The sequence below is a fragment of the Mastomys coucha genome, unplaced genomic scaffold (genome assembly GCF_008632895.1).
Source record: "Mastomys coucha isolate ucsf_1 unplaced genomic scaffold, UCSF_Mcou_1 pScaffold15, whole genome shotgun sequence".
NCBI lineage: Eukaryota > Metazoa > Chordata > Mammalia > Rodentia > Muridae > Mastomys > Mastomys coucha.
In genome coordinates this window covers 53,205,174-53,226,169 of record NW_022196897.1, presented here as the reverse complement: position 1 = coordinate 53,226,169, position 20,996 = coordinate 53,205,174, and the positions used below count along the sequence as shown (strand labels likewise).

The 20,996-nt window shown below is 37.9% G+C and overlaps 1 long non-coding RNA gene across 1 annotated transcript in view; it reads right to left on the bottom strand.

Moving 5' to 3' along the window:
* Positions 1-20,573, bottom strand: part of LOC116090256 — a 110,317-nt gene extending 89,744 nt beyond the window's left edge. The window contains exon 1 of the long non-coding RNA XR_004118626.1: positions 20,223-20,573. This is a non-coding gene — a long non-coding RNA (uncharacterized LOC116090256). The remainder of the gene's footprint in view (positions 1-20,222) is intronic.
* Between the last annotated feature and the right edge of the window lie 423 nt (positions 20,574-20,996).

Genomic DNA, 20,996 nt, shown 5'->3' with positions numbered 1-20,996 from the left:
AGATCAAGTTGCTTCTTAATATCATGATAAGTTTTTAAATATTCCATCTTCCTCCCAGCTTATGCAAAATTTATTCCTATCTATGGAGTATATGAATGAGAGCCTCAAAGTAAAAATTTGGAGAAGGATACAGCAAAAACATCTTGGAAGTGTGCCTTGTACTCAGCTTATTCCTTCTTTGTTAGCTTCCATGTATAAAGAAAAAAAATCTACAAGTTTAATGATTTAGACATCAAGGAGTCCACACTGAAAGAAAAGATAGTAAAGAAAAATAACTGCAGGTAATCCTCCGTGATGCTGGTTAAGATAGCCAGAAGACATTGTCCTCTGCCTGCTCTTTGTCCTTAACTACAGATTAGCATGGAGAATAAATAAAGGAACTGAATAATATTCAGGAAAGTTTAAAACAGAGAGAATTAGCATTGAAGGCTACAATGATGTTGATATTTAGACATGGTACACAAAGAAGGAAAAACATATTATCTCCTGTTGTCAAAAATATACTCCCAGACTTCCTGATTGTAGGATACTTCAAATAAAGTTGTTAAAGTGGGGTCTTGTGGCTCAAGCTCATAGTCCCAACACTTGGGAAGTGAGGGCTTCATGAGTTCTCTTGTAGTCCAAGGCAATCAAGGATATTACCTGTTACCTACTCTTATAGAACTCATCTCTTACAAACAGAAGCAATGGATCTTGCCTGTACATCCCCACCAGCTGTTAACTGGCCTAATATCATAACAATATATTAGTCTTTATTCATGAGTAGTATATTATTATTCTTTAGGAGAACAGTTAGTACACAGAGAAATTGTGGTTCTGGTGTGACCTATAGGCTTCAAAATACTTTGTCCAATGTCTCCATCTACTGGCCTGTGAGGTAGGTTTCAGCATCAGAGATGGAGTTGCAGAGGAAAAACACTTTCTGGGATGTTGCAGACTCGACTGGTAATGTATATTATCCAAAAGTCATTCTTTTCTTCTTAGCTTAACTTGTTTTCTTTTGTTTTGCTTTCTATTTCCACTATGCAAATATGATTATTACTGGTACATCTAGTTCCTGATACTATGTAATAAATGATATTTGATGTTTGCCAGAAAATGAAGTTAATTTTCACATTCTGTTGTAGGGGGCAGTTCTGATGTTAAGGTACTGTTCCCCAATTGGTTCCTGATCTGGAAGTAAAGACAGCCAGGGACTAATTGCTGGGTAGCAGGTACAGGCAGTATTTCCAGGTCCCAAGAGGAAAACACAGGTGCAAGGAAGGAGAGGAGGGGTTTTTCGCCATGCTTTGGAACCAGAAGAACGCAGCAGCCATGTGAGGTTTCGGGAGAAGCTGGGGCCTAGGTCGGGTGATCAGGGATGTTTGGCAGGGGCTAGAGGAGTTTAGCAACTGAAGTTTAGGGCAAGTGGGAGAGAGAGAGTTAAGAAATTGGTAAGGACTGGCTTTTGCAGGCGGGAAACAGTAGTGCCCAGCAACTGGGTCCTACGGCAAGTTGAGAAGTTGCGAACAAATTGTGTGTGTGTCTTTTATCCTCGGATTGAAAAAGCAGGTAGAGTGTAAAACTACACATTACATTCTGTAAAGAAAACAATGTAATATATCAGAAAAAGAGTACAGTTGGTTTCTCAATTTTATTTGACAAGGTCAAAGTCATTTTTCCCTTCGAAATTTTAGTTTGTTAGCCATTTCAGTCATCTCATGTTTCTAATCTTGCCATGGTTGGTATGACTGCTTTGTCCCTTCTATTTTCTTTGTCCCCTTCTTGATATTCTTCTCAGGATGCTCAAAAATCCTGCTGTTGTTGTCCCTGAGACTTTGAGTAGATTTGCTTTCCCCAAGTTTCTTAAACTCTCTTCCAGACATTCTTGTCAGCTTATATTTTTCAAAACCTACTTTAATAAGGGTTCTTAAACATATTAACTTCCTTCATAACCCAGCAATCAAAGGTAGGGACAGAAAATGGCTAATAAGACAAGGGGAATGTGAACCTATTTAGAAGTGGTTCCTTGGAGTGATTCTAATCTTCATTGTCTACAGTCCAGTCCACTAGCAAAACACCAAACACAAATCAACAGTAGTGTCTCAATCCAGAAGAAAATGCTAGGCTCCACTAATAGAAAACCACCAGAGGTTCAATGGTGCCTTTCTCCCTACTAAGTTTTGACAAGGAAAGATCAGAGATGAAGGGAAGGCATCAACAAAGACCAGCTTCAGCAAAGCCCAACAAAGACCAGCAAGGCAGATCAATGCCAGAGCATCAGCCACTGTCAGTTGGGTTATACTTATACCTTTTCTGAACATCACATGTTCTCTCACCAGGCAGCTTCCATAAAAACACCACGTCTGTTCTCAGCAAATCATCCTCTCATAAGCCAGTTTCCAGAAAAACATCACATAATTGAGTCTCCAGCAAAACCAGAAATTTCCACTTACATTCTCTTTGGGAACTCGTTTTATAAAATTTTTGGTAAGGTAGAAATGAAAAGTTAAATGACCTGATAATCAGCTTTACTGTCTAGAGACAATCTACAGGAAAGAAAGTTCCTCAGTAGACCTGGACCTAGTAAGTATCTTAGAGTTTTTAAGCTTTATATACCTATGATAAATCACAATAAATTATAGATAGAGGGGATGTTTCTCAGCAAAATAAAGGCAATGTAGAATAAGTCCATGGTTAGCAACACTCCTAAAGAGGAAGTTGAGAGCTCTTGATCTAAATCTCATAAGACGATCATATCAGGAACTAGAACTGGACAAGCAAACTCAGTATCACCATTCATTTCCACTCAACATGAAACTAGTAGTCCCATTCCGAGCAATGGGGCAAGAGCACAAATCAAATGCCTTTGAAAGGGACAAGAAAATAATTATATTGAAATTATTCTTTACAACTAATTTAAATGAAAGTGCAAGAGGTATGCATGTTGGCTACTGTTGCAACATTATCTGAAATCCAGAGAAATCATTGGTAACCCATTCTGTAAGCATCATGCAACAAAATCACTCAAGGGTCTAAGACATCATCATGCCTTTCACAGTCAGTCTCTTATTTCTATATTCACTGTCAACAAACCACCTAAGGTTTTCATCTCTTCACACCTGGCCTTTCTATTTCCAATGTATTATGCATAATGTTCACACATTAATTAATCTTTGTTATACCTAACATTAGCATAGATAGTACCTACTGAAGGTATTTAATATACTACTATTTCAAACAAGGTTAACCCAAGCTCATTATTCTGGTACTGTTCACTTATAAACTAACATCAGTTGGCCTTATCACTTCAGTCCTTCACAATGCCCCCATTCAGTCCAGTGATCTCAGTCAGTCCTGCTACTCTGAATATCTTTCTGCATATGCACTTTGGCTATGTGATATTGCCAGTACTTTGTCATTCTTGACACCTTTCCCACTGCCAATCCAAGCCTTCCCAGTAATTTGAGTACAACCTTTGTGGTCTGTAATGGAGAGAAGCATGGTATTCAGCCAGGACATGCTGCTTAAAAAGGCAGTTTTCCATCAAGAGTGGAGCTATTTGGAAGGCTTGGCCAAGTGGATACTTATAGATCAATATAACAGGAACTAGACAATTCTCAAATTACATGGGAGTGGGAGAAGCAAAGCCACTGAGACTTGATCATATGAGAGATCAAGTTAGGTGATCTGAGCAGACAAAAAGTTAAGAAACTAAACTGACAGTGAACTGGGGAGCATGGCAGCATCCGTGTCTCAGAGTCCAGTTCAGTCCTCATGTTGTGTCCTCTGCTACTTCTCCCTTCTTATGGTATAGCATGCATCAAGTTGATGTCCTTCTTGAATTGATTCAATATAATCTTCTCCAGGATTTCCTCAGATGGGGTTTGTAGCTGCCTCTGACATCACCACATCTGTATCTTAATTTGATCATCATTGAGCTAGATGGTAGCCATGTGATGCATTTGTCTTGTGGTTTTATTTTAACTCCACCTTTTGCATTTTTATTTAATTTTATTTAATTTACTTTTATCTATGTGCCACTTTAAAGTCTCACCTTAAAATGTTCTTCACTATGGAGATTATGTATTTTATTACATCAACCTCTAAATCTGCCACAAAAATATATATGTGTTCTTCATAGGCATCTAAGCACTTATATGCAGCATGAAGAGAAATTTGATGTATTATTTCACTTTTCTTCTTAATTGGACCTAAATATAAGATAGTATCCAATTTCTTTGTGGAACAATCCCTGAAAGTGTCCTTACCCAAAAGAATAGTTTTAGAAATAGTACTTATAAAATTCCATTAAAATACTGACTTATACTTGAGGAGAAGCTATATCTCAGTTAAAATTATTCAGAGATAGGCTGAAGAGATGGTTCAGTGGATAAGAGCACTGGTTGTTCTTCCAGAAGATACAGGTTCAATTCCCAGCATGTACTTGGTGTCTCAAAATGTTTGTAAATCCAATTCCAAAGATCGGATATTCTCTTCTGGTTCCCACAAGCACCTGGCATGCACAAGGTACACAAATGCACATGTATGCAAAATGCCAATTCACATAAAATAAATTTAAATTTAAATTTAAAATATATTCAGAATTAGAAAACAACTCTGGCCCACTTAAGCAAATGTATTAAATCACAGGGTTATTTTTTAATTCAAGATTCGTGGGAAGTCTACATAAGAAGAATCAGAAAATTTGGACTCTAGCAATCCAAGTAAAGACCTAGCAGAGTTCCATCATCAAGGGTAACAGGTTCTGGCCACTTTTTCTATCCTCACATTCAGCTTGTTCAATTTCTTAGTATTGGGAGACAAAAGTTGGCATAAACATAATCAATTGGTCTTTTCTTTGGCAGGCAGAGAACAAAACATCTTGATTGTCCAAAAATCAGAAGTGCTTTGTCCATTGAATCTTAACATTTACTGGAGGATGACCACTAAAGCTAGCCTCCACATAAAGAACTTGATAAGAACAACCAATGAGGTTTTGAAGATCAGCATTCATTCTGGAAGCAAAGTCTATATATCATTTTATAAAAGTATGCAGATGGCTCATGCTCCAAACGGACTATTTCAATTTGAACTTTATAATAGACATTATTCTTGAAACAAGACCACTCTGAGAGCATAAGTATAAGATGGGTAGATGAGCATGAGTTTGGGGGCAGGAAACATGTCTGAGCCAATTAGAGGTACACTCAGTGGGCATGTGACTAAGTTAGGCTGTCACCAGGGTTGACCCTGACTCTACTCAGTCAAGCCCTTCAAGTTCACATTGTAAAAAGACATTTCACAATGGAGGAAATAAAAAACAAACAGCAGAAGCATGGCCATGTATACCTGACTGTGACATCTAATGCCCAACCTTTCTAAACCAAAAGACACCACTATTACATAGACATGACTGGAAGCACAAGCACATGAAGATACATTGCCTCGGTTCTCATAGATATCAGCAAAGAATTGCAGGGATCTTAGAAATGTGTCTCCTTTTTCTTTCTTTATTATCTGGATATGCTTGCAGTCTATAAAGTATTTCCTTGCTGATTTTCACTCTAAAAGAAAGTTGGAAATACCTTAAAATTAAGAGTGATAAAGCAGGGACTGGAGAGATGGCCCAGAGTTTAGAAACACTGGCTGCTGTTCTAGAGGTCCTGAGTTCAATTCCCAGCAACCACATGGTGGCTCACAACCATCTGTAATGGGATCCAATGCCCTCTTCTGGTGTATCTGCAGACAGGTTCAGTGTATTCAACTAAATAAAATGAATAAATAAGAATTATATAGCAAGTCTATCTGTCGACACAGAAGAATTCACACACCGTGTTTCTCATCTTTACATAAGTTGTCTGCTCTATTCTCCTAAAGAGTTCTGAGAATAAAACTTAGTCGCTGGGCGGTGGTGGCGCACGCCTTTAATCCCAGCACTTGGGAGGCAGAGGCAAACAGATTTCTGAGTTCAAAGCCAGCCTGGTCTACAGAGTGAGTTACAGGACAGCCAGGGCTACACAGAGAAACCCTGTCTCGAAAAACAAAACAAAACAAAACTTAGTCTGTGAAAAACGTTCTGCCTACCCCACCCTTAGCAGTGGAGCATAAAGCTTTTGTGTATTCTTGAAAAGAAAGGGAAAAACTTAAGTAGGTTACTCTTAGAATTTAACAATCCAAAGAATATAACTTTAATGTGTTGTCCAGAACTGAGGAAGATGTCATTTTACTTTTGTAATTATTCAATTAGTTTGTTTTCTTGTCATTTACTGATTCATATAATACAAATGTGTTCATGCATGTATGTGTTTGCATCACATGTGTGTCATGACCAAGAGGAGAGAAGAAGGCATAGGATTCTCTAAAACTGTTGTTACAGGCGCTGGTAAGCTGCCCAGTGCCAATGCTGGGACCTAGACAGAGTTCTCTGCGAGAACAGCAGGTTCTCTTAGCTACAGAGCCACTTTCAAACCCTCTTCTCTTTTCTAACACTAAACATACACTGAATGGAAATGTATAAGAACTGCCACATGGACGAAGCATATCACAGTCTGTGTACACTGGGAAGAAAGATCAGAACAGTGAGCCATCTAACATAGTTTATCAACAGTCACATTTAAAGCCTCATATTGTGCACAAGAAAAAAATCTAATATCTTATGAATATTTTCTTTGCTACAAAAGCAACACTGAATAGACAGAAACATTGGTGAAACATATCACATGCCCCAAGAGCACTGTTAGACGTTAATATTGTTGGCAAACATAGAACTACTAAAATCTAAATTTAAGCATGTCCAGGTTATGGTAGTTTTAGAGCAAAAAGCACATTAAATTATTTATAATACCATCTTCAGAAGTTATTAAACCAGTATGGAAACTCCATTGAGCACCTTCTACCAATAGGGGGAAGAATAAGGGTTTATTTGTATATAAGTATGGTGTGTGTGTGTGTGTGTGTGTGTGTGTGTGTGTGTGTGTGTGTTTGCCTGCATGAGTTACATGCATCCTGTGTGTACAGGCACCCATCCAGGCCAGAAGAGAGTGTTACATCCTCTGCATTTGAAATGACAGGTGGTTGGGAGTTGTCCAAAGTGGGCACTGGAAACTAAACCTGGATCTTCCACATGAGCAACAACTGCTCTTGACTGCTGAACTATCTCTTTAGTCCTCAGATGATGATGATGATTATGATGATGATGATGATGATGATGATGATGATTAGGAGGAGGAGGAGGAGAAGGAGTAGGAAGAGAAGCAGAATAAAAATAACAATAATAAACAGTGCCATCTTTATAAATAAATAATTTATATTAAATAAATAATAAAATATAATTCTGTGTGGATATTTATAGCATAACATCATTTCTTCCTACAAAAAAATATCGCATAACAAACAACAAATCAATGAATAGAGATATATAAAGTTATTTTCATGGTTACCGAAGGTGTATAAAAGTCTTATTGCAACCTCCTTAGCCATAGGCATTACTGACCAGAATCCCTATTTCCAAGATTGCTTGCATTCATTCTCTGCTATTAGACGTTATCTAAGGGATGACTGGAAGAATGCAAGCATAGGCTTGTAGGTAGGTAGCATGCAAATATCAAGGATGTACCCACAAATCTGTGGGACTAAGGAGAGTCCTAAGGCCAGTTGAGATGACTGCTTGCCCTGGCACTAGTCTAAGAGCTGAACAAGATGCACATACGCCTCCTCACCTGTAGTGTGCATTCTAGTTTTATATATGCTTAGTGAGTGGCATGAGTTTTAAATACTGAAAAATGAGTGTTAAATTTGACTAAATTACCATTAGTGAGAGGGAGAATAAGAACGGGTTAAATTAAACTGGTTGCTGGAAATATATATATATATATATATTTATATATATATATAAAACACAAGGTCAATCTTCTCACAGACAGTAGAGCCAGGCTGAACCACATGAGCTAAAGACTACAGCAGAGGCAGGCTGGACCACATGAGCTTTGTATGATGCCATAAAGGTCATGGATTTTATTGTAGGACTATTATCAAGTGAGATGATGTAATTCATCTGTATTTTAAGTGGTCACTCTGGTTACTAACTAGAGTGAAGATGTGGCAAGTATATAAACAGGAATTATAGTTATGAAGCCTTGCAATTGTCTGCACAAGAGAGACTAAGATTTGGACTGGGGTAGCAAGTTAAACAGGAGGGGAGAGGAGAACAGTAGTTTTATATGGCATGTTTGATGTTGCAGCAATGTGCTTTTATTCATTGTTTTATTTTACAGCCATGGGATTTCAGATCATCACCTCACTTAACAGATGAAGACAAGGACATAAAACTATACTCTAGAATGCACAGTAGTGCAGGTAGCAGAGCTATAAGCCCAGCAAAGATCTGCCTATTTCCTGCGATGTTGACACTATACATGTCTCACTGGTTAACTACCAATGTCAATGCAATGGACACTTACTAAAAATTAAAGGTTTTTATAACCATGTTCTTATTTTGGCTAATATAATCAACTAGTCTTTAAATATTAAAGAGTGATACTAGAAAATAGAACATTCAAATCTGCTCTGGGTAATAGAGATAGAATCTCCTATATTCTCAAAACCTAAAGACATAGCATATATATCCTTTACAGTCAAATAGGAACTTATATATTCACAATTTAAAAGAACATTGTATCTATTCTGAGGGAATTAAAAATGTATAACAATAGGCTTTTGGGGAAAGTTACCTCACAACAAAATATACATGTACTCTTATCTCTGTTGTTATTTATGTGCAGCTAGAATTGCATGTGCACAATCAGTCTTATGAAAATCCCTGAAAGAGTTCACAGTTAGAAGACAATATAAAAATGTGGAGCCCAGCCTGCTTTCTGAGCAGGCATTGTAAGAAAGCCCTCGGGTGTTCTATAGGATGAAGATGAACGGCAAGTCTCAGCCAACTGTCTGAGTAAGTTTGCATTTAGAAATGGCCTCCCTGCTGCACTTCAGCTCAATGTAACTACAGATGGGATCAAGAAGAAAAAGTACCATTACACTAGGAAATTCTTAGCTTACTTCTTTTTTTGTTTTGTTTTGTTTTGTTTTTTGTTGTTGTTTTGTTTTTTGTTTGTTTGTTTGTTTGTTTGAGACAGGGTTTCTCTGTGTAGCCCTGGTTGTCCTGGAACTCACTCTGTAGTCCAGGCTGGCCTCGTACTCAGAAATCCGCCTGCCTCTGCCTCCCAAGTGCTGGGATTAAAGGGGTGCGCCACCACCACCTGGCTTTAGTTTACTTCTAAGCCAGCCACCACCACTTCATATTTGACTTCTCATGGAAGACCATGCTTGTTCTTCATAAACAGTGTGTACCTTTGCCAGTTCCAAGCAGGAGTCTTAAATACCTTACTGTCTCACTGGAGGTCACTTAGGTCAAGTGTGATTTGCACTGTGAAACACTTCTGCACTGCCCTGTGATTGATCTATTACTATTCACACTTCAAGATTGTTTGCAGGGCCTTCCAGGATCAAAGGGGAAGCATTCTTACAGTCTCCTTTATCCCATTACATTTCTTTGGGAAGTTGGTTTGGGTATTAAATTTTAACTAGGGCAACAGCTAGCCTACATATCTAGAAAAATTCTCTTGCTGCTTGAAGGAGGAAATGACTTGAATTGTGTGGCTCACATTTATCTTGAATGTGTTTGTTTAAAGGAATAAAAATGGATGAAAGATTCCATCATCCTATGAAGGCTCAATAGATGCCCCAGTGTAGGGGAATCAAGGGCGGGGAGGTGGGAGTGGGAGGGAGGGTGTTGGAACACCCTCATAGAAACAGGTGGAGGTAGGATATGATAGAGTGTTTCAGAAGGAAGGGAAACCGGGAAAGGGTTTTCTTTCTTTTCTTTCTTTTTTGATATTTTCTTTATTTATGTTTGAAATGTAAATAAAGAAAATACCAAAAAAAATAGAACTTGAGATAATTAAAATGTGTTTAAGTTCATTCTATTTTTTTTCCTTTTGCATGATTACACAGATTCATAGACAGGACATATATTCAAAATTATATGAGAAGAAAGTTAATGGTAAAAGCAGGATTTTTAAAAATCAGAATGTATACTCCCATGCCACATTACCTCCTTCCATAATTTCTTGATAAATAATAAATATCAGCCCAATCAATATGTACTAAGTAAAAATATCAAGTCATATAATTAGACACTTCAAGGACATGGTGTAAACTCCTAGCAAGACTAAATTCTCATCATTTTCTCAAAGCAATGACATTGCTAGTTCTTAAATATCATATATAAATCATTTCTTTAATGAACTTTGCCTTTTAACCTTCACTTAAAAAAAAACTAACTAGTGTCCTCTGTCTTTGAAGATGCCAAATAAGATACATCAAAGGAAATTAATAGACAATAGAACCTGATGAATTCTCCTGGAGAATATTTTGATGATTGAAGCTTGGCAGCTGTCCTTGTGATTAATCATAATAATGCACAAACCCTTAGCTCTGCACAAACTGCCTTATTCCTTCCTTTTGGAATATTCCTTTCCTCCAAAGAGGAATGGTCTTTTAGACCATTTCCACCTCTGTGTCTCTGTTCAGTTTTCATTTACCCAAGGTTGCAGGCTTAGACCACCAAAGGATGAAGCAATCCTATTCTTTAAACTCCAGATATTTTGATCTTCTAGTCCTGAGTCCTGAATATATAATGATAGTATTGGCCATGACTTATATATAATCTTCCAAGAGATCAAATGTTTCAAAATGATTGAATCATACTCTTCTAGAATATGGGAGAGTTGGTTGATTTCTTCCTTGCTATGAGGTAGTATACATCAGACAGTTAAGATCATCAGAAGCAAGAATACTTGAAAATGCAACCATTGGATTATTAGTGAGAATGGATGCTGAAAAAAGTATGCCTCGATTATAAGGAATACTCAAACTTTCACAGAATAGATAAGTGAGTGCAGAAATGGTTTAATCATATATAAAGAAAACAATGTTTTCAATGTGCTTGAATCTGATGATTTATCTGGTTAGGCGCATTTCCTTTGAACCATTAGAAATCAAATTTCCCATGTTTATAAGAGGGCATTAAGAAGAATGGAGGTGAACACTCTCAGATACTTGTGACATTCTTATTGAACAAATTTCCCCATTAAGTTTACAACATTCATACCAGAGAAGCATTACTGTTCCCACAATCTTACAAAATATGCCTTGATACTAAGTAAACAGCAGTAAAGACAATTACAGTCAAGGTGTATTATTTCTTATAAGTGATACACTTTTCTATTCTTTGTGCTATAAATATATATTAAGCAGTTATAGAGGGTAGAGAGATGGTTCAGTGGTCAAGAGCATTGGCTATTCTTCTAAAGAAACCCAAGTTCAGTTGTCCTTGAGACTTTACGTAGCCTAAACTCATATGACCTTGCCTAACCCTCAGAATATAAATTGTCTAATGCCATGAATAAATATGGCTATTGTGTGAGACTTTACACCTCAGTTTTAGGCTCCATTATCCTAGGTTCAAGCCACCAACTAGAACACTAAACAGTAGTCCAGGCTGGCCTAGAACTCAGAGATCCAAGTGTCTCTGCCTCTTGAGTGTTGGAATTAAAGGCAAGTGCACCACACCTGGACACCAGGGCTTTACAAAAAAAAGTATGTATATGTAAATGGCTGTTATTCCAAGTGTTGGTAGCACAGGGCCTTTCTCCTTGAGAAGATCTGTTGTGGCTCTGGCTGGTCTACAAGCTCCCTATGAAGCCCAGGGTCTATATGGACTTCCTGTCCTCATTGTATGTCTGTCTGCAGCAGCTTAGCAATGCCTACAAGGTTACCTACTTAATTAATTAGCTTGATATAGAGTCTCACATAGACCAGGCTGACCTTTAATTTGCTATAGATCTGAGGCTGGCCAGCCTTAAACTCCTGATCATCCTATTTGCTCCCTGAGTGTTGGGATTGCAAACCTGGAACAACACCTTATTTGGTCTTGTGTGGTACAGGGGATGGAACCAGGGAAATGTGTACTTAACCAATTGAGCCACATCCTTAGTGTTATACATAAAGATAACTCAGAGTGTAGGGATGTAGAAAACTGCCATCCTGATGTGCAGGGGACACTGGTGTTTATCCTTCAAGGTGAGGGGATGGTTGTACTCAAAAATGACTTCTGTTATTAAAGGTGTGTGCCAGGCAGTGGTGGGACACACCTTTAATCCCAGCAATTGAGAGAAAGAGGTAGAGGCAGAGGCTGGTGGATTTCTGAGTTCAAGGCCAACCTGGTCTGCAGAGTGAGTTCCAGGACAGGTAGGGCTACACAGAAAAATCCTGTCTCAAAAAAACAAAAACAAATTAAAAAAAAAAGCTTTTACTACACACAGCATAGCAGTTATAAAATTGTATGCCTGTGTGTGCACGGATGTGTATGTATTTGTTGCTCTTTGGTTGATATGTTTGTTTCTCTGACTGTCCTAGAACTCAATCTATACAGCCTTGGCCTCCAGAGTACTGGAATTAAAGGTATGGACCATTACTGTATGTCTTCAAATGGAATATATTTAATCATGTTTACTTAATGTTGATGTCTAAGATGAAAGAAAGCATCACTATGGTATTATCTAATTAAAATGTTTTTTGTATTTTATTTAGTTCCATGTGTTCCAGGGTGTGTGTGAGTGGGTGCACCTATGCATGTATAGATCAGCGGTCAGAGGACACTTCCAGGCACTCGGTTCCTGCCTTTCTTCCACTCCCTGTGGAACCTCGGGATCTAACCAGGTCATCAGGCTTGGCAGCAGGCCCCTTACTCACTGAGCCATCTCACTGACCCCATGTTTTATTGTATTAAATGTGATATTCATACATGAAAAAAAAAAAGAAACCAAGTTCTATCTCTAGCACCCACATGGCTGCTCACAACCATCTGTAACTCCAGTCCCAGGGGGTCCAGCATTTGCTTCTAGTCTCCATGGATACTGCATGCATGTAGTGCACACACATACATGCAGCCAAACACACGTACACAAGAAAAAATTTTTAAAAAATAATGTCATCTGTTTCAAAAAGATATAGAGTCAGTAAGATACTTGCTTACATTAAAGACATGAGTTCAAGTCCTAGGTCCCACACAATAGAAGATAGGTATCTAGTTGGGGTTTTATTGCTGTAAACAGACACTAGGACCCTGGCAAATCTTACCAAGGAAGACATTTAACTGGGACTGGCTTACAATCTCAGAGGTTTAGTTCATTATCATGACAGCAAGAAGCAGGGTGACGTGCAGGCAGACCTGATGCTGGAGAGGTAGCTGAGACATCTACATCTGGATCCCCAGGCAGCAAGAAAAGACTATAAGCCTCTAAGCCTGCCTGGAGTTTCTGAGATGTCAAAATCCACCCTACAGAGCCACACTTTCTCCAACAGAGCCACACCCATGCCAATAAGGCAATACTTAATGGTGCCACTGTGCTCTATCTCCCTGTGGGGGCTCTTGCATCTAAATCACCACAATAGGCATGGCAGTATATGCATGTAAATACTGTGCTCGTGAAGTGGAGATAGGCAGATCCATGTGGCTTACTGACCAGACAGCTCAACATGCTTATGAGCTCCAAACTAGTGACATACGACATCTCAGGAAATAAGATAGAAGACACCGAAAGATGGAAAACCAAAGTGGATTTCTGGCCTCTACACATGTACACATTCATGTACATGGCATCCACACTTACATGTGCACATGCATACGTAAAAACATGTACACATGCACATATAATATTACATAGCCTAATGTTTTTGGACATTCATGAACACAGTGTTTTAATAGTATTTACTTATATAAAACATAATTTAAATAGTGCTAAGATTATACATTATACCATCATTGTCTTACATTTAAAGATTGACTTACATCACTAGAGGAAGGTTATATACATTAATGTGTTTTCAAAATATGTTCTATTTTAAAACATTAATAAAAAATCTATCTTTTTCATTTTTTCTTTCATGTTAGACACAATGGACAATAACAAAACCTGGGTTTTGTTTTGTTTTGTTTTGTGTTGTTTCAGTTTCTGAGTGCTATTGTTGGTTAATATGTAATGTTCATTGTCACTGAAATTAGAGGCAATTTTATCATACATAACTACGTGTGCTGACAGAATGGTTTTTCATAGGTGCAAACTTGCTCACATTTGGAGTCTTATTGCCAGTCTCACAGAAAGAGCTATGCTTTCAAATCTGAGGATATCTGCAGCTGTTCATCTAGTTGGCGAACCACTTCTAAGATTGCCATCCCTGAAATAAAAGGCATCTTGGGACTGATTGTTGCTCACAATAATGTCAGAACATCTCTTTGCTGAAAAAAATCTCATCACCACTTCACGAGTCTGACCCCAGCACTGAAATTAACCACATCAATCAAAATTCCAAGTGAGAGGATGAGAGCTCCCAGATTCTCTGCAGTGTTTCCAAATAGAATTTGGTAAATCTCCAAACACATTTTTTCCTCATGTCCATAGGGTTAGTCCATCCTATCATATGACAAGGCAGAAAAAAATATACAGAGTTCCATAGGAGATACAGTCTAGGCTCAAACCTCACAGAGATATGTAATCAAGTTAATAACGGTTTTACAAAGGTCACACTGATGGTAGGAGCCCAGGTTTCTAAGAAGCAGATAAATGAGGGGTTTGTAAAGAATTAAATAGTTCACTAAATACATGTTATGACTAGCACTTGTTTATCATGGCCCAATATCTCACTATCTTTCCCCCCATGTATAAAAGGGTGAAAATTTGGAAGATGGGGATGAAAGCACATAAGAGCCAGGGAGGATGGAGGACACCAAGAAAACAAGGATCTCTAAGTCAACAGGATCAAAGCTCATAGGAGCTCACAGAGACTGGGGCAGCAAGCACAGGGCCTGCAGGGGCCTGTACCAGGTCCTCTGTGTATGAATTATGGCTTCCAGCTTGATATTTTTATGAGATTCCTGAATGTGCAAGTGAGTGGCCATCTGACTCTTGTACTCTTCTTCTTTTTGGTCTGTCTTGTCCAATTTTGATATGATATTTTTTGTTTTATCTTATTACATTTTTAATATTATTTCTTAGAAGCCTGTCCTTTTCTAATGAGAGACAGGAAGGGGTGGATCTGGATGAAGAAGAAGGTGGGGAGGAGCTGAGAAAAGCAAAGGGAGTGGAAATTATAATCAGGATATACTGTTCTAGGAATGAATCTATTTCAATAAAAGAAAGAAATATGAAAAAAGTAAATGGACACAAAGACAATGTGTCAGCACACAAGTCATCATATAGAAGATGTTCAGAATTTTTGCTATATGAACTATATATAATTTTTTTTACAATCCAGATGTATGTACAAAAGAAACCTTGGTTGTTCATTTCAGTCCCACTGATTTTCCTTTCTTTGATTCCACTCATGAAGATGCATTTGTTGACCAAGTTTTACAGCAGACTGAGTATGTGGCCTTGAACAAATCACCTAGTTTCTTCAGGACTTTTCTCCAAATGAAAAACTAGTGGGTGGGAGTAGGAAATTTATCAGGCAAAAGGGATAAGCAGACCTAGATCAGCCTAAACCCATTCAGCCCATTCCCCATCTGCATGGGGGAAATGCTGGTCTCCAGTAGAAAGGGTGTGGCTGGTTTTCAGCTCTTGGTGCTCACAGATCTTGCCACATCAAAATGTGAGGCTTGCTGCTGAGTACTGAATTCTGAACTGTTAAGACTGGATCCAAAGTCCCCAATAAAGCCTTACTTCTAAACTCAGACCAAAGGAGACTTCTTCACAGTAGCAAGGTTAAAAGGCAAAGAGAAGGCAGTACACTGAGATTGTGAAGAGACATGCAACTCTTTCTCCCTTTGCTTGTTTTAAAGAGTAGTAAAATAAACTTTGTAATCACTATAAGGGTATTAAAACAATGAAATAATGAACTAACTGTGAGTGTGATTGGAGGAGCTAGAACCATTTATAGAATATAGGATCATAAAATTACTTTCAAGACTATGTCATAAAGTCCTAAAGTAAATTATTTCTATAATGTATAGGGTATGTTTTTAAATGTGCTGCCAATATTAAGCTTCTCCAAAAACAATAGTTTAGTTCTTATTTAAAGTTAAACAAAATATACAGAGGAAAAGTCATATTGGATCTGCTACCACAATTATATGACATATATATTTTATAAGATAGGCTTTTATTATGTAACCAGGCTAACCTAGGGTCACTACATCACTTGAGCTAGCCTTAACTCTAGATCCTCCTATCTCAAGGTCTTACAAGGCCTGACCAAGGATCACTACACCTTTTGAGCTGGCCTTAACTTTAGGTCCTCCTATCTCAGGCTGCCAAGGCTTGGGATTACAGGCATGTTACAAGTCCCACAGATACCTGTTCTAGGGACTCTTTACTCCTGTTGGGTCTCAGTAGCCAACTGAGATATAATAGTTTTTGTTTCCTCTTCTTATACTTGATTTTGTCATGTTTGGTGGTTATCTCTTACAATCCTGTTCTTTTCTAATGAGAGACAGAAGGGGAATGAATGTGAAGGGGAGGAGAGGGAGGGAGAAACTGAGAGCAGTTTAGGGAAGGGAAACTATAATCAAGATATATTGTAAGAGAAAATAATCTATTTCAGTAAAGAAGAATATTGCATCATAAAAATGATATAAAAACCAAGTATGTTATAAAAGTCATCACACATATGCACAGGCACACACATATGTATGTATGTATGTATGTATATATGTATGTATGTAGATATGCCACTGAGTACACCTGGATTTCAGTGGGATAGATTCAATATGAAATTATTTTTGAAGAGACTATTTCAAAGATAATTGCAATTTAGTTTTAGAAGTCAACTGCCTTCTCTCTATATATTGATGTTTAAGAATGTGTAAAGTAAGGTTTTTGAGTAGATGACCCTTCTCATTCCAGTGTCTCTGGATGCAGAATGTATTCTGATCAATGGTAGTATTATATAATTTGATTGATGGAAAATAGAAGGACGTCCATGGATCAGCCAGGAGAAGCCTATGCTCTTCAATTCAGTTGGTTTTGATAGGTAAGTTGGAAGACTGGGACTAGTCAGCAACAGTGGTAGTGGCATCGTTTCTAAGTTACCTAGTCTGGAGTTTACTTATTACAGAGATCCTGAGAGTTAGGGTTTAATTCAGAATCTATTTATTATCCCATGTAAGATATTTTTTATACGTATCCATAGGCCTTTGAACTGAAGCTCTCAATTATACAATGAGATGATTCAGGGATAGAGGGATGGCTCAGCAGTTAGGAGCACATCCTGCTCTTTCAGAGAACCCTAGTTCATAAAGAGACACCCACATGAGAGTGACAATTAAACACCTATGACCCCCCCAATTCCAGGAAGTCTGACATCAGCTGGCCTCTGTAGGCAGCTATGCTCACATACATGCACATTCCCCCACCATATACAATTAAATATGAAATCTTTTGCCTTTTTATTTCAATGAGAAAAAACCTCTGTGCTTTTTCTAATTTAAGCAAGCTTACACTGGCTGGCCATGCTGGATGTGTGAGGATTTTACCAGAAATACAAACTATAAGGTAAAGAGAATGTACAGGGGAGTGTGCTGGGTAACCTTGATTGTCACCTTGACAAGGTCTGTAGTATCATCAAGGAGACAGCCGGCTAGGCGTGCCAGTCAGGGACAGGGCTAATTAAGATGAGAAGATCCATTCTAAATGTGGCTGCTTTCATGGGCTGGGGTCAGTGCTGAAGAAAAAGGAGACATTTAACTGAGTAGAGGCATTTATAACTCTCTGTGTTCTGACCTTGGACATCATATGACAGCTGCCTTAAGCTTATATTACCATGCATCTTTTTCATGCAACACTGTATCCCTTCCGAGTGTAAACCGAAATTAACTCCTCGAATACCATCTTGTCAGGTGCTTGGTCACAGCAAAGACCAAAGTAGTTAATCGAGGACTATCACATTAGCCATAAAAACAGAAGCCAAGTTTCACTGGGATGTGGCAACATCTTAGCAAAAAAATAAGAAAAAAAAATAATAAATAACAAGTTATGCTGGACACTTCTGTAGAAGGCATTTTTCACAGTTAAGCATCATGAGATGTAAGTTAGTCTCTGGATGGTCCTCAAGAAATATTCTTAGGGAAACAATTCAACTGTTGGTACCTAACACCTATTGCTTCCCATTTCTCCTTACCTACATTGTAGTCAAGCTGCCAGTGGAGAGGCAACCATGCTGAGGCCATTAAGCAACAAACAAGAGGATGAAAGCTCTGAGTACAGCTCCGCAGTACAGGGATTGCTGAATAGATGTGCAGCTGAGTTTGACACCAAGCACCATTAAAACTAAACCAGAACAGGGAGGAGGATGAAAGTCATAGACTGAGAATAGTCAAGAGGAAGAAAACTAAGCTCAAACCACTAGGCATTTGCTGGACTGGCTCTGAAGTCCTACCTCCAGATGACTACATCGCTGTGGAAAACCCAAATTCCTTTCATTAAGCCGATGAATACCATATTATATTTTCTATGACCAAACTCGGACTGCCTTGATCCAATAAGAGAATCTTTACATTAAATATTATAAAAACAGTTTGTGAACAAGTATTTCAGGAGCATCTATTAGCATAGGAAATTACTAAATTAACATGTTAGTAAATAATTTTACAGACAATTTAAGTTACTCTCTGAAGAATTCAACTAATGCATAGGAGATGCAGTTTCCCATACATGAATACACTGTGAACCCTGTTCATTCCACTATTCATTCATTCAGCAAATATTCAATGAGGTTCAATAAGCACTGTCCTAATGGCAGAGACATGGCTATGAAAAACATCTTCAGACTACAAGAGGCTTAGTGTTTTTCAAAAAAATAAAATGTAAGACAGAACTTTTTAAAATGATATGTATATTCCATATCCTTGCCTCCTATGTGGATTTTTCCCCCAGGACATTAATGCTTCAAAACACAGAGAAGCCTATTGCATAATTCACAGCAATACCATCTGTATCACTTAATATTCAGAATACAACTTAAGGCTTTGAAAATGTAACTCAACTCTATGCCAATATGTTCTTTACAGTTCTGGGGAGGAGGATGGGAGCAGTTAGGAGAGTTCTCATTCTATTTACTACAGAACTTGTTTTTATTTTCCAAAATTATACTATGGATAAAAAGCAAATGTTTAGTGACATTTGGAGAAAAAAAAATGACTTTCTGTAAATAGAGCCCATTTTCTAGTATAAGACAATAAAAACAAGTATTTATTATACTGTGGTACCAAAAAATACCAGGTGAATTTGAGGAAAACCTCTCCAACATTGGCTTAGACACATTTAACTTCTTTTAATGTCTATTTCCTTACTCATTAATTGACAGGAGGAAGTAGATCACCATGTTCTTTCATAGACCTGCATTTTCTCTTCTCCTCACCCTGGTCTTAATGTGGCTGATAGCAGCATATTCCCTAGCTAAGACAAGACGGTTATAATTATTTTTAAGTAGTGCATGGTGTCCTCTCTATTTCTGTCACCTTCAAAACTAGATAGTTTTGTCCACAACCCATTTAAACCATGATTTTACATATAACTAAATAGTATGATGTCATCTTCAGCTTATATGAAATCATCATCCTCAGAATCATGATGGAAGACTGAATTTACTGTTTATGGGCTCTAAGACTGTAACTCATATCACATACACTTGAGATAATTGATTGCTAATTAAATGTATAATATTTTTTTAATCTGCTGCTTAAAATATTCCCCTAGGTATCAAGAAGTGAATCTAAGAAGAACCATCTTTAAAAAAAAAAAAAAGACAAAATAAAACAAGAATTGCCAAGATGATTTCATAGAGATTGCTTTCATAGTCTAAAAAATGGCTCACTAGATGCATAAACTCATAATCTGTTTTTCAGTACAGACAGTAAAATTATCATATCTGACATTTATCTGCAAACCACAGAGATGTGTACCTGTTCTTATTACTTGGACGAACATCAGGAGTTAAAATGCATTAAACAGTTTAACCCAGCACAGTCTCAATTTGACCTAGAAAAGTAATTTTGCTATCATCTTGTTTATAAAAATGTGTCTAAAGTATTGAACACTTTACAAATATTTTGCTTATTACTCTGCAAAGCAACCTACAGGGCCAACTCTCATTTCATACTGCCACATCCCCCCTCTACTTACCACAATGAGTTAAAGGCAGACCAAAAAGCTCTCAGCAGCATCCTTTGCGTTTATTACAAGGCTTCACCAGCCCTTCACTCCAGATGTGATGGTTCAGGAGTTCACAGCAGGCAAAGTCCTCCCCTCGGGTTTACTGCTCACTCCAAGAGTGGTACCCTGCACTTGCCAGGAGATTTCGCTTTCATGCTTCTGGTCATTCTTCCTACCCACAAAATGAGACCTATTTCTGGACTATTCATAACTCTCCTTCCAAAAGGTTTCAAAAACGAAAAGCAAGACAGAGTTCATGATTTCCATGCAAGATTTCAGCCTGCCCGCCTGCTTGTGCTGCCAATACTTCTTACTCTTGCTGGTGATGACATCGTGCAAGCTCCCCAGCACTGATGCTTCATTATGTAAGTCTGTCTAGGTCAAGTGTAGGAGACTCACTACCGGCCTGTGGAAACTCATGGAACTGTTTCTTCAGATTAACACTTCAGGGGCTATGGAGGCTGCAGGAAGCTGAGCTTTAACTACATACATCTTTTGGGGGTAAATATTTTTTTGCATGATTTGATCTTTTTCTTTTTTCCCCTTTCTTTTCTTTTCTTTTCTTTTTTTAATCCTTTGGCGGGCTCCTATCAGCCAGGCTGATAGGTGCAGGTAGGCAATTCTAAGAGGTTCCAATTCTGTCAGCATGCTTGGATAAGCATTGAAAGTCTTGCACTGATCCTAGCAGTTAGACAAGATTAAAAACATTCTAAGTTGAAATCTGCTAATGAAGCATTTTTATGG